The sequence below is a fragment of the Onychomys torridus genome, chromosome 1 (genome assembly GCF_903995425.1).
Source record: "Onychomys torridus chromosome 1, mOncTor1.1, whole genome shotgun sequence".
NCBI classification, from domain to species: Eukaryota; Metazoa; Chordata; class Mammalia; order Rodentia; family Cricetidae; genus Onychomys; species Onychomys torridus.
The window spans coordinates 32,570,269-32,585,352 of NC_050443.1; positions in this window are offsets into that span (position 1 = coordinate 32,570,269).

The following is a 15,084-nucleotide window of genomic DNA, read 5'->3' on the forward strand; positions in this document are numbered from 1 at the left end:
AGTATTTTTATTATTTTCTACAGATTTCCTTAAAAAAAAAAAGACTACATATCTAACTAGTGGTCCAACTGTACATCACCTTTCTTTCTGTGATGTTTCAGATGTTGAAATTTATGTGCCTCACTGTGGCATGTGCTACAATATGTTAGAAAAACAAGTTTTACTAAAAAAGCAAGATACTGTAGAAACGCACTGGAAATGAATTTTAATATGACTTATAGAATTTAATAACCAAATTGTTAACAACTGGTTCCACAGCTATTGTGTGGTGGTATATTGTATACCCTAACAAATTTGCCTGGGGATTGGAGGACAGAGCCAGCCACTAGGTTAGATGTAGAGGTCAGGCAATGGTGGCACAACACCCTTAATCCTATCACTTGGGAGGCAGAGATCTGTCTGGATCTCTGTGAGTTCAAGGCCACATTGGAAACAAAGCCAGGCATTGGTGGCACACACCTTTAATCCCAGGACTTGAGATCTCATGTCTTTGCTTGGGAAGGACACAAGCCTTTAATCCCAGGAAGCAATATGGCAGGACACAGAAAGGTATATAAGGCATGAGGAAACAGAAACTCATGCTCTTTAGACTGAGGATTTCATAGTCTTGGCTGGCTTGCTTTGCTCTCTGATCTTTCAGCTTTCACCCCAATATTGGGCTTTTACTATTATTGAGACCATTTAGTGATTCGTGTTACACCTTCAATGTTCAAATATGAAAAGATTCAGAGTATAATTATATGTGATTTAGTTTAAAGATAAATCATCTACTCCTTTCATTTTGGGGTTACTCATCAGTTCTCTGCATGGTAGGAGAAACTTTAGGAAAAGCTGTGAAATTGACAAAAATCACAAACACCTAAGTTTTGCAATCAGCTGAGCCAATGACATCACATCATGACACCTTGCCTGGGCCCAGACTTACAGCATTATAGCATTTCCTCATAGCTGGTGGGTGTTCTAAACGTGTCTTCTATAGCATTTAGACATGTGCTGGCTAGTTTTTGTTAATCTAACACAAAACCTAGACATATTTGGGAAGAGAGAATATCAACTGAGAATTGGCCTTTATCAGACGTCCTGTGGACATGTCTATGGGGAATTTTCTAATGAATAATGGGGAATTTTCTTAATAAATGATGATAATGTGTGAGGGCCTAGTCTGAAGTGGGTAGTATCTGGGCAGATGAACAAGCTAAGCAAGCTATGCAGAACAAGCCAGTAAGTAGCCTTCGTCATGGTCTTCGCTTCAGTTCCTGACACCAGGTTCCTGCCTTGAGTTCCTGCCTTGGCTTCCCTGTGATGAACTGTAATCTGTAAGCCAAATAAACCCCTGCCTCCCCAAGTTTGTGTTGGTCAGTGTTTTATCATAGCAGCCAAGCAAACTAGGACAGAAACATATAGGATTTGGAATCAGCAGAGTCCTGGACTGGGGAGAGCTGTGAATCTGGAGCCAAGGAACCTAAATCTGCAGCATTGAACCGTGTTATAAGAGCCATCAGGTGGGGGGCTGGAGAGATGGTTCAGTGGTTAAGAGCACTGCTGCTCTTCCAGAAGACTTGGGTTCAATTCTCAGCATCCACATGGCAGCTCACAACTGTCTGTAACTCCAGTTCCTGGGGATCTGACACCCTCATACAAATACACATAGAATAAAATTAAATTAAAAAAGAGCCATCAAGTGTGGGTAGGGCAGAAGTGTGTGTGTGAGTGAGTGAGTGAGTGAGTATGTGTGTATGTGTAGTGAATATATAGGCTATATGATTTTTCATATGAAAATATCTTTATAATACCCATTATTATGTCAAATGAACATATATCAATTTAAAAAAAACCATCAGTATATTTGGTAGGGAAATTTGAAAACTGGATGGTATAATTTCATAGTTATTTTAAAAAGACTTTATTTTTACTTATGTGTATGTGTGTGCTTGTGTCTGTGTACATGCACATGTGCGCAAGTACCTATGGAGGCCAGAACACGGCACTGGGTCCCCAGAAGCCAGAGTTATAGGCAGCTGTGAGCTGTCTGATGGGAGTGCTGGGAACTAAATTATTTGGATGGGCACCAACCATTCTTAACTACAGAACTGTTTTCCCAGATCCTCATAGCTATTAAAAAATTGTGTTCTGAATATTCACAGTCTAGTTGTTAACGTGTAGACTGCTAGCTACAGAGATTCTGCATTGTTTTAGCATCTCACAGTGGTCCCTTCAGTATGCATGAGTTCTTTGTGGGATGAATAATCACTAGTATCAAATAGTCCTAAACTCTTTGAACTAATTTTTACCCGTATAATTGACACAACTATGGGATAATTGATTGCTCTAAAATCATTCCTCAAGAGGACTGACCATTCAGACTGAGCAAAAGTCATAGAACAATTGATATAAAGTCTTGAAATATCTATGGTTTCCAACCATGTAACAAATTTAATAAACTGTTAATAAATGGTTTCTAGGATATGTTTTATTTTGAAATAAATACTGAGATTGGAATGTTAAATTGAGATTGGCCTTAAATATTTCTAGAATTCACATTATTCTGGGTGAAAACTAAATAAATACCAATTTTCAAGGGTACAGGAACAGTCTCTACAGGGCTTATGGCAGCTTCTTGGGTATTCACACTGCAGGCAGTATTCTGCAACACTTGATGATAAAATGAGACTCTGGAACTCATTCACTCAGAACCAAGCCACCCACCTGCAGCAACACCTGGTCAGAGAACAGAGTCTGAGAGACAAATAAGGAATTGTAGTTTCTAACTGTCATGTACACAACAACTACAAATAGAACTTTTGGGATTTAGTAAGGGAATTTCCACTGTGGTGAAAGTAAAAAGTGCTGAATAAGAAATGATTTAGAAAGCACAACATAAGATTCTTCCTTTTTTGTATAGGGGAACTCAAGCATTCTATTTTCAGACTAATGCTTTCTCAAAGAAAATCATGAGAAGCCAGAATAAAGTAAATCCATGTTGAGGAACCCCAAGGCATTTTATATACATGAGGTAGAAAGAAGATCAGAAAGCTGTCAAGTATGGCAGGGCAGTGCTCACTTCAAAGCTAGGCTGTAAGGCTCCTCATCACTGCTCCACTCTGCAGCCTGGCATCTCCAAAATTCCCTGAGGAACATCCTGCAGAACCTTTGGGGAATAGCCTGTGAATCTGTTGACTCAGCTTCTGTTTCAAGTGCCAGTAAAATAAGCTATGATATCTGTATAGTGGCCATCAGGGCAGGACACACAGTGCAATGACCTTACAGAGGAATGATCTATAAGAAGTTTGAGCCTATAACCTAAGGAACCTTGGATGCCACTTTGTGAGCTGCAAGACAGGAGTATGAGGACCAGAGACAGGATGGTCACATAGATCCTGGCCAGTTGCATACTCTGTGACACACAGTTGGACTTGTATCTACAAAAAACCTCAAGTAAGAATGTTAGCAATGTGCTGATGCTGAAATAAAGTGCTTCAAGACCTGTAGAAGACTGCATCAGTCAATACTCCAGCAGGAAGCAGGAAGGAAGCTGAAGAACTACAGACAGTCAATGATGCTGAGTCATGGGGGTGGGTTTTCCCACAGGGACAAGACCCCTGACGTGTTGCCCATGTCCAAGTGGTCAGCATAAATACAGAAGAGCAACACTTAATGGACTCAGTAGATTATATATGTATAAAAACACAACAGAAGTGTGTAGTTTCTGTTCTGTTCTATTGCTAGAAGATATACCATGACAAAGGAAACTTTTTTTAAAAACTAAACTTATTTATTTATTTTATATACCAACCACAGTCTCTCCTCCCCCTCTCTTCCTGTTTTCTCCCCTACCTTGAATCTATCTCCCCCACTCCACTCCTTCACCATTCAGAAATGGAGTCAACAAAGCATGATGTATCACTCTGAGGCAGGACCAAACTCCTCCCCCTGCATCAAGGCTGGGCAAGCATCCATGCATAGGGAATAGGTTCAAAAAGTCCTGCACATGTGCCAGGGACAGGTCCTGATCCCACTGCTAGGGGTTTCACAAACAGAGCAAGCTACATAACTGTCATCCACAAGGAGCCTAGGTTGGTCCCATACAAGCTCCCTAACTGTTGGTCCAGAGTCTGTGAGCTCCTACAATCTCAGGTCAGCTATTTCTGTGGGTTTCCCCATCAGAGACCTTGACTCACCTTGCTCATACAATCCCTCCTCCCTCTCATCAACTGGACTCCTGGAGGTTGGCCCAGTGCTTGGCTGTGGATCTCTTCATCTCCTTCTATCAGTTACTGGATGAAGGCTCTCTGTTGACAATTAGGGTAGTCACTAATCTTATTATAGGAGAAGGCCAGCTCAGGCAGTCTCTCCACCATTGCTAGGAGTCAACCTTGTGGATTCTTGGGAGTTTCCTTGGCATCAGGGACAAAGGCAACTCTTACAAAAAAAATATTTGATGGGGGGGTTTCCATGATTATCATATGGGAAACAGATAGGCATAGTGCTGGAGCAGTAGCTGAGAGCTTTACAATCCTGATCTGCAGGCATCAGCTCCTAGATCTGTTCTATTTGGACTACAATCAATTCAAATTACTTGCTATCCTTAAAACACTGGGCCATTTCAACCCCAACTCTGTATTGTAAAAACAAACAGAAAATCTGGCAATGCTGAGTTCATATCCCATATAACTGGTCAAATGGAACTGGGCAGCAATGGCTGCTCAGGGCAGGGTACTTACAGTTCACCATGGTCCTTCCTGTTATCTTCCTTTCTAAGCGCCATGGTTACTTGTCATTTATCTATGTGTTTTCTCTGCTGTTGTTTTCAAAGGGGAAACTCTAATTCTGGAAGCCAGCATCTGAACTCCCTCTTATTTGACCCAGCTTGCTTCATTTCTGTGGCCTTTGTGAGCACATGGGTGTGGTCCACCCCTTCTTTTTCATACTACTCTATATTTGCATTTGCAAAGCAAGCTTTTTGGAGGTGGGCCTGCCTAGTCTGGGCTTCCAGTGACAATGTGTAATTGTTCCGCAGAGGAGTTTTGAGGGCTTGCTCACCTGAGCCCCTCTGTTCATGACTTTTGATTTAGCCAGTTCCTTGGAAGCAAAGTGTCTTTGGTAGGTTCATCCTTCATCTTTGATTTTTAACAAAACTAGCAGTTTCAAACAATGTAGCAGCTCCAGCTGCTAGGGAGACAGACAGTTTGCCTGTGTACCAGGTGAGAGCAATATGCACTTATTTTTCCTTTTGTTCTCTTCTCTTTTCCTCATTTTTCTCTTTCCCTAGTTTGGGCAAAGATATTGTAATCAACAATTCTTTCCACAAAGACCAGTTTTAGTCACCAATAGAGTTTAGGTTATTTATTTCTTTTTTGTTTTTTTGATTTCTCTGTAGTCCTGGGTGTCCTGGCACTTGCTCTATAGCCAGGCTGGCCTTGAACTCACAGAGCTTTACCTGCCTTTGCCTCCTGAGTGCTGGGATTAGAGGGGTGCACCACCACCCCTTTTAAAAGAAAGACCACTTCTCACCAGTCAACAGTTAAATAACCAATGAAATGACTTCTGAAATACAAGGTGGCTCTGAAGCTACGAAGTCACTTGGCCTTGGGTAAGTAATTCAGTTCTTCCCTGGGCATCATTTTCCTCACTTGAAAAAGTGGGAAAAGGAGAAAGGTTTGGGTTACTCCTGTTTCCTTCCAGCCAGAGCCATAGCATGTCATGTAGCAGTGAGAGAGGACTTACACATGACTCAGCAAGGCCCTCTGACCCCTTATCCTTGAAGCAGCAATATTCAGATTTCTTCTGGGTCTCCTCTGGCTGTATGAACGGAAGTTACCAGGAAAAAGCTGTGCCTGTGTTAGATTCTATTTGGTTGGTTGACTGGTTAGAACCAGTCAGTGATTGTGGTGAGTAGGAATGTTGCAGGTCTGGGGCCAAATTATGTTGGGTTACATTTTTCTTATTAGCCATTCATTGCCCTTCTCTGTACTTAACATGATTGACCCTAGAGCTTAACATCCTAGTAGGCCGTGCGTTCCCATTAACCTAAAGGCTAAGAATGCTATGAGAGAACTTCTGAGGCCTATAGCAGAGACTTCCCTGCGTGGCTACAACCTGCCTATTTGATGTTTCCTTCAGTATGCTTACAATTTTTGTGACTTTTTTTGATATGTTACATCTCATTAAGCTCTTTCTAAGTCGGAACATGGCGTGTGGGGAGGTTTTAACCTGTGTTCCTGGGCCCCTCATAGTTGTCTCAGAATAAACTCTCTCTTGTTTCTTTTAGGTGAGAGTGGTGTTTTGTGTGAATGATAGAAAAAGAGCTTTCTTTCCCTCTTTAAATCTATGTTGTTTTTGTAATTTTTCTTTTAGAATAGTTTGTTGTAGCTGGGCGGTGGTGGCACATACCTTTAATCCCAGCACTCAGGAGGCAGAGGCAGGCGAATCTCTGTGAGTTCGAGGTCAGCCTGGGCTACATAGTGAGTTCCAGGAAAGATGCAAAGCTACACAGAAAAACCCTGTATCCAAAAACCAAAAAAAGAAAAAAAGGAAAGAATAGTTTGTTGTAGAAAGGGCTTGTACCAGGGCCTAAATATCTCAAAATTGCCCTCCAATGCTACAGGGCCCAGCAGGAAGGATGCCCCAACGTAGGGAGCACTTATACTTACTGTGATCCACATAAAAACTGAAGGGATTTTCTGCCATTAGTAAATGCATTTGTGATGTCCATATAGTCAGTATGGTTAAGGTATGGTCAAACTCATGGTAGCCAGCACCTTAAAGAAAAGTGAGCCTTTCCCAACCTGCAAGTAGCCCTCTATTACAGAGAACTATACTTTAGCATCCTTATCAAAATTTTAAGAGTTTTATTCAATGAATTCCTGTCTAGGTTGTTACTTTTTTGGGGGAAGGGTGGGGGTTGTCACAGAAGCCTTCTATGTATCTCTTTCTCAATTGTGAATCTGAAGTAATTGATACTGCTGTGGATATCGCTCTGTGTAAATAAAGTTCTGATTGGCCAGTGGCCAGGCAGGAAGTATAGGCGGGACAAGAGAGAAGAGGATTCTGGGAAGTAGAAGGCTGGAGAGAGACACCGCCAGCCGCCGCCATGAGAAGCAACATGTTAAGACACTGGTAAGCCATGAGCCATGTGGCAAAGTATAGATAAGCAGAAATGGGTTAATTTAAGATAAAAAAGTAGATAACAAGAAGCCTGCCACAGCCATACAGTTTGTAAACAATGTAAGTTTCTGTGTGCTTTTTTGGTTGGGTCTGAGCGACTATGGGACTGGCGGGTAAGAGAGATTTGTCCTGACTGGGCCAGGCAGGAAAACTCCAACTACATGATACTACTGCAGAAGAAGCTTCATCATCCTTTACAGTCATCAGGAGTACAGACGATGGATTTCCACATGGTATCTGGCAACAGCCCAGCCTCAGACACAGACATGGCCCCTGATGACAGCACTGACTATGGACATTAATGTGGCCCCAGCATGGTCTCTGGTGGCAGTATAGACCACATACATCAACATTGTCTCCCAGTGCGACACAGGCCATAAACACCAACAATGGCTCAACTCAAGGATATTAATACGGTTTCAGGAATCAGTACAGACCTTCAGTGGTAACATGTCCATGGACATCTGGTGGCAGCATGGATCAGGGACATCAACATAGCTTCAGGAAGAAGCACAGACCATGGACATCTGCATGACCTTCAGTGGTAACACAGCCATGGACAGCTGATGGGAGCATGGCTCAGGAACATCAACATGTCCTCCACTGGCAGCTCAGGCCTTGGACATTGACATGGTTCATCCTTTCTCCACAGCATAAGCACCATTCCATTCTTCTGTCCTTCCCACCCCTCCATTGAAAATTCATTCATTCATTCATTGCACTGGCATTGGAAACAATAGTGTATCACTTAGTACACACACACACACACACACACACACACACACACACACATTTTGCCCACACAGCTCTACATGCAAATACTCATTGTCATGAGTCACGTTCTTGCTCAAGGGCTTTGGGCTCTGAAGTACCATAAATCCCAGACCATCACTGAGACTTCTCTGATCACAGCCATACTTCAGGTTTTTATCTTCTTTGGTGATGATGTGATCCCAGATCTGGTGTGCTCCCAGATATGGTTCTGCAGTACCAGCTCTTCCTTGAGGTCTAGCAGCTTGTAGATGGAGTAGGTGTTGTGGTTGACCAATGTGAAATGCTGGATCTGGGCCCAGATGGCAGCTGAGTTTGTCAGGCCACCATTGCAGCAGGCTGTTTTGGGCCAGTCTGAGTATCTTTATTGCAGATGATATGATAGTATAAATAAGTGATCCTAAAAATTCTATTGGGAAACTCCTGTAGCTGATAGACACAGCAAAGTAGCTGGATACAAAATTAACACAAAATCAGTAGTCCTCCTATATACAAATGACAAATGGACTGAGAAAAAACGAGGGAAACCACACTCTTCACAGTAGCCTTAAATAATATAAAATATTTTGAAGTAACTCTAACCAAGCAAGTGAAAGACTTGTATGATAAAAACTATAAGACATTGAAGAAATAAATTTAAAGAGATATCAGGAGATGGAAGGATATCCATGTTCATGGATTAATAGGATTAATATAGTAAAAATGGCCATCCTACCAAAAGCAATCTACAGATTCATGGAATCCCCACCAAAATTCCAACACAATTCTTCATAGATCTTGATATGACAATTTTCAGCTTCATATCAAAACACAAAAAACCAAGCATAGCTAAAAAAGATCCTGAATAATCTAAGAACTGCTGGAAGTATCATCATTCCTCACCTCAAATTGTTCTACAGAACTATAGTAAAAAAAAATAGCATGGTATCAGCTCAAAAACAGACACATTGATCAATGGAATTGAACTGAAAACCCAAACAAATCCACACATCTATAGACACCTTATTTTTGGTAATCTAGAAACATAAACTGGAAAAAAATAGGATCTTGAACAAATGGAGCTGGTCAAACTGGATGTCTGCAATGAGAAGAATGCAAATAGATCCATACTTACTACACTGCACAAAACTCAACTCCAAATGGATCAAAGACCTCAATATAAAACTGGATACACTGAACCTGATAGAAGAGAAAGTGGGGAGTAGCCTGGAACTCATTAGCACAGGAGAAAACTTTCTGAACAGAACACCAATAGTGAAGGTATTTAAGATCAACAATTAATAAATCAGACCTCATGAAACTGAAAAGCTTCTGCACAGCAAAGAATACTATTATTCAGGTAAAGTGACAGCCTATAGAATGGGAAAAGATTTTTATCAACTACACATCTGATAGAGGGCTAATATCCAAAATGTATAAAGAACTAAAAAATCTAGAGATCAAGAAAACGTATCCCAAGTTAAAGAATGGGGTACATATCTAAACAGAGGAAATTCAAGTGGCTGAGAAACACTTAAAGAAATATTCACATCCTTAGCTATTAGGGAAATGGAAAGTCAAAACTACTTTGAGATTCCATATTACATCTGTCAGAATGGCTAAGATCAACAACACAAGTGACAGCTTATTGCTTGTGGTAGTATACAGACTCACACAGTCTCTAGAAAAATCAATGTGGAATTGCTCTACCTCAAGATCTAGCTATACCACTCTTGGGCATATATCCAAAGGATGCTTAATCCTATCACAGAGATGCTGGGGCAACTGTGTATTGCTGCTCTCTTCATTAATAGACAGAAGCTGAAAACAACCTGGATGTCACATCCCTAAAACAGATGAATTGGTAAAGAAAATTTGTTACATTTATACAACAGACTATGACTCAGCCATTAAAAAATAAAATCATCAAATTCTCAGGTAAATTGATGTAACCCAGAAAAATACTCCTGAGTCAGGTAACTCAGACCCAGAAAGACAATATGGCATATACTCATTTACATGTGTATATTAGCAGTTAAGTCAATGATAATCAAGCTACAATCCATAGAACCATAGAGGTTAGGTAAGAGTAAGAGACAGAGGGAATAGATAGCTTTCTTTAGGGGGAAGTAGAATAGATAATTATGGATGGTGCTGGGAAAAGAGGATCAAGTGGGAAAGACAATATAGTATATACTCAGTTACACGTGGGAATTAGCTGTTATGTCAATGATAACAGGCTACAATTCCATTTAGCACCATGCTTTTCTTGAAACTTTTTATCTCTTTACATCCTCGACTCCATTACACTTCCTAATATTTCTTTTCTCCTCAAAATTGTACAACTTGTAATTCTCTTGTCTTTATATTCCTGATCTCTCCTAGACCTTTATAATGAAGGGGTGTTGAATTTTGTCAAAGGCTTTTTCACTATCTAATGAGATGATCGTGTGGTTTTTTTCTTTCAGTTTGTTTATAAAAGATGGATTACAATGATAGATTTTCATATGTTGAACTATCCCTACATCTCTGGGATGAAGCTTACCTGATCATGGTGGATGATTTTACTGATGTTTTGGATTCAGTTTGCCAGTATTTTATTGAGTATTTTTGCATCAATGTTCATGAGGGAGATTGGTCTGTAATTCTCTTTCTTTGTAGCATCTTTGTGTGGTTTGGGTATCAGTATAATTATAGCCTCATAGAAAGAATTCGACAATGTTTCTTCTGTTTCTATTGTGTGGAACAATTTGAGTAGTATTGGTATTAGCCCTTTGAAATTCTGGTATAACTGTGCTAAAACTATCTGACCCTGGGGTTTTTTTTGGTTGGGAGACTTTTAATGACTGTTTCTTGCTGTGGGATGTTCTGTATGTTAAATGTGTTGCTCTGATTGGTTAATAAATAAAGCACTGATTGGCCAGTAGCCAGGCAGGAAGTATAGGCAGGAAAAGGAGAGAGGAGAATTCTGGGAAGTGGAAGGCTGAGGCAGAGAGACACTGCCAGCTGCCGCCATGACAAGCGAGATGTAAGGTACCAGTAAGCCACAAGCCACATGACAAAGTATAGATTAATAGAAATGGGTTAATTTAAGATAGAATAAATAGATAACAAGAAGCCTTCCAGGGCCATACAGTTTGTAAGCAATATAAGTCTCTGTGTGTTTACTTGGTTGGGTCTGAGTGGCTGTGGAGCTGGCAGGTGAGAGAGATTTGTCCTGACCCTGGGCCAGGCAGGACCAGAAAAACTCTAGCCACAGTTTCTATTTTCTTAGGGGTTATAGGTCTATTTAAACTGTTTATCTGGTCTTGATTTAATTTTGATATGTGATATCTATCCAGAAAATTGTTCATTTCTTTTAGATTTTCCAATTTTGTGGAGAACAGGTTTTTGAAGTATGATCTGATGATTCTCTGGATTTCCTCATTGTCTGTTGTTATGTCTCCCTTTTCATTTATGATTTTGCTAATTTGGATGCTCTCTCTCTGCCTTTTGGTTAGTTTGGATAAGGGTTTGTCTATCTTGTTGATTTTCTCAAAGAACCAACTCTTTGTTTCATTGATTCTTTTTGTACTGTTTTCTTTGTTTGTATTTTATTGATTTCAGTCCTCAATTTGGTTATTTCCTGGCATCTATTCCTCCTGGGTGAGTTTGCTTCTTGTTCTAGAGCTTTCAGTTGTGCTGTTAAGTCACTAGTGTGAGAATTCTCCAACTTCTTTATGTGGGCTTTAGAGCTATGAATTTTCCTCTTAGCACTGCTTTCATGGTGTCCCATAAGTTTGGGTATGCTGTACATTTGTTTTCATTGAATTCTAGGAAGTCTTTAATTTCTTTATTTTTTTCCTTGACCCATTGGTGATTCAGTTGAGCATTATTCAGTTCCCATGAGTTTGTAGGCCTTCTGTAATTTTTGTTGTTGAATTCTAAGTTTAAGCCCTGTGGTATGATAAAATACAGGAAGTTCCAATTTTTTTGTATCTGTTGAGATTTTCTTTGTGACTGAGTATGTGGTTGATTTTAGAGAAGGTTCTATTGGTTTCTGAGAAGAAAATAGATTCTTTTGTGTTTGGGTGGAATGTTCTGTAGATGTCTATTAAGTCCATTTGAGTCATAACATCTGTTAGTTCCCTTATTTCTCTGTTAAGTTTCTATCTGGCAGACCTGTCCATTGGTGAGAGTAGAGTGCTGAAGTCTCCCACTACTAGTGTGTGTGGTTTGATGTGCGATTTAAGCTTTAGTAATGTTTCTTTTTTATATGGGGGTGCTCTTGGGGCATAAATGTTCAGAACTGAGACCTCATCTTGATGGATTTTTCCTTTGATGAATATGTAATATCCTTCTCAATCTCTTTTCATTAATTTTAGTTTGAAATCTATTTTGCTAGATATTAGGATAGCTATACCAGGTTGCCTCTTAAGTCCATTTGACTGGATAGACTTTTCCCAACCCTTTATTCTGAGGTAGTGTCTGTCTTTGAAGTTGATGTGTGTTACTTGTATGAAGCAGATGGATGAATCCTGTTTTTGTTTCCATCCTGTTAGTCTTTTTGCAGGTGAATTGAGTACATTGATATTAAAGGATATTAATAACCAGTGATTGTTAATTTCTGCTATTTTTTGGTGGTTGTATCTGGGGGATGTCTTTCTGCATGGTGTGAATATATGTTGTTCTCATTGATTAATGAATAAGATGCTTTGGCCTGTGGAAAGGCAACACAGGCAGGCAGGAAATCCAAAGAGAGAGACAGGAAAGAGAAAGGCAGAGTCTGGAGAGATGCCAGCCTGTTAACCCACAGAGCAACTTTCCAGTAGACCAATAATACCATGGAACATGTAGCAAAAACACAGATTAATAGCAAGAGGCCTACCATAGGCCATACAGTTTGTAAATATTATAAACCTCTGTGTATTTACTTGGGTCCGAGTGGCTGAGGGACTGCATGAGAAAGATTTGTCTGGACTGTGGGGGGCTGGGTGGGACCTGGGAAACATACAGCTACAGTTGTATGCATGTGTTTTTCCCTTCTTTGGGATTTGTTGGTATGGGATGACCTATTGCTTGTGTTTTTGTGGGTGCCTCTAACTTCCTTAGGTTGGAATTTTCTTTCTAGTGCGTTCTATAGGGCTGGATTTGTGGATAGATTAATATTTAAATCTGGTTTTGTCATGGAATATCTTGTTTACTCTGTCTATGGTGATTAAGAGTTTTACTGGGCATAATAGACTGGGCTGGCATCTGTGATCTTTTAGTGTCTGCATAACGTCTGTCCAGGACCTTCTGGCTTTCTGAGTCTCCATTGAGAAGTCGAGTGTTATTCTGATGGGTCTGCCTTTATATGTTACTTGTCCTTTTTCCTTTGCAGCTCTTAATATGCTTTTTTTAGTCTGTGTGTTTAGTGGTTTGATTATTATGTGGCAAGGAAACTTTTTTTTTTTTTTTTTTGGTCCAGTCTATTTGGTGTTCTGTAAGCTTCTTGCATCTTCATAGGCATTTCCTTCTTTATGTTGGGAATGTTTTCTTCTATGATTTTGTTGAATATATTTTCTGTGTCTTTGAGTTGGTATTCTCCTTCTTCTATCACTATTATTCTTAGATTTGGTCTTTTCATGGACGTTTTGTGTCATGACTTTTTTGGCTTTAGTGTTTTCTTTGACTGATGAATCTATTTCTTCTATCATATCTTCAACATCAGAGATCCTCTCTTCCATCTCTTGCATTCTGCTGGTTATGATTGCATCTATAGTTCATCATTGTTTACTCAGATTTTCCATTTCCAGAATTCCTTCAGTTTGTGTCTTTTTTATTGCCTCTATTTCAGTTTTTAAGTCTTGAACCATCTCCTTCACCTGTTTGATGGCTTTTCTTGGTTTCCTTGACTTTCTTTAAGGGATTTATTGATTTTTTCCCATTTTTTTGTTTGCCTTTTCCTTGATTTCTTTAAGGGACTTTTTAATTTCCTCTTTAAATACCTCTGTCATCTTCATAAAGTCATTATTAAGGTCGTTTTGTTCTGCTTCTTCTACGTTGGTATGTTCAGGTCTTGTTGTAGTAGAGCCACTAGGTTCTGGCTATGCCATATTACTCTTTATGTTGTTGAATGTATTCTTGCACTGGTGTCTATCCATCTCTTCCTCTAATCATTGCAAAGGGCATCTGTGTCTAAAGAGTCCTCTCTTGGTCTAATCGGCACAGGGTGTGTTTGTATCTCAGGGAGCCCTTATTCCAATAGGAGCTCTTGGTCCAATAGAAGCTGGTAGAGTCTGTGTCTCAGGAAGCAGCTGGAGTCTCCGGGGATGGGTGGGTTTGGGGGATGAATGGAATGGAGCTTGTAGGTTTAAATGGGTGTGTGTGTGTGTGTGTGTGTGTGTGTGTGTGTGTGTGTGGTAGTCAGGCCTGCCTGCAGGATTCTTGCCTGCTGGCCTGCAACTGGGGCTTCAATGGGTGGGGGTATGGAAGCATGGGTTGTGCCTCTGGGCCTAAGGCCTAGAGATTGGGGTGACTGGCTGTGAAACAGTGACTTACCTCTTGGTCCAATAGGAGCTGGCTGAGTCTGTGTCTCAGGGAACAGCTGCTATCTTGGGGGATGGGGATGGGTGGGTTTGTGGGGTGGAGTGGGGCTTGTAGATTGCAGGGTCTGATGGTGGGGTGGTGGTGGTCAGGCCTGCTTGCAGGAGTCTTGCCTGTTGGGACTACAATGGGTGGGAGTATGGGATGATGTGTTTGTTTTTATGCCAATACCATGCTGTCTTTATTACTATAGCTTTATTGTAAAGCTTGAAATCAGAAATTGTGATACCTCCAGCAATTCCTCTATTGTTCAGGTTTGTTTTAGCTATCCTCCTGTTTTCTTTTCGTTTTTCTTGTGTGTGTGAGTGTGTGTGTGTGTGTGTTTCCCTATGAAGCTGAGAATTTTGTCCTCTCAAGATCTGTGAAGAATTGTCTTGGAATTTTGATGGGTATGTGTTTTCTTGGGTGTGACTAACCTGTTTAAACTGAAGCTTTCCTTCTAGCACTGTGTGTAGGGCTAGAGTTGTAGACAGATATTGCTTAAATTTGGTTTTATCATGGAATGTTTTATTTTCTACATCTTTTGTTATTGAAAGTTTTGCTGGTTATAGTAGCCCTGGCTGGTATCTTTGTTCTCTTAGAGTTGTAGAAAATATTGATACC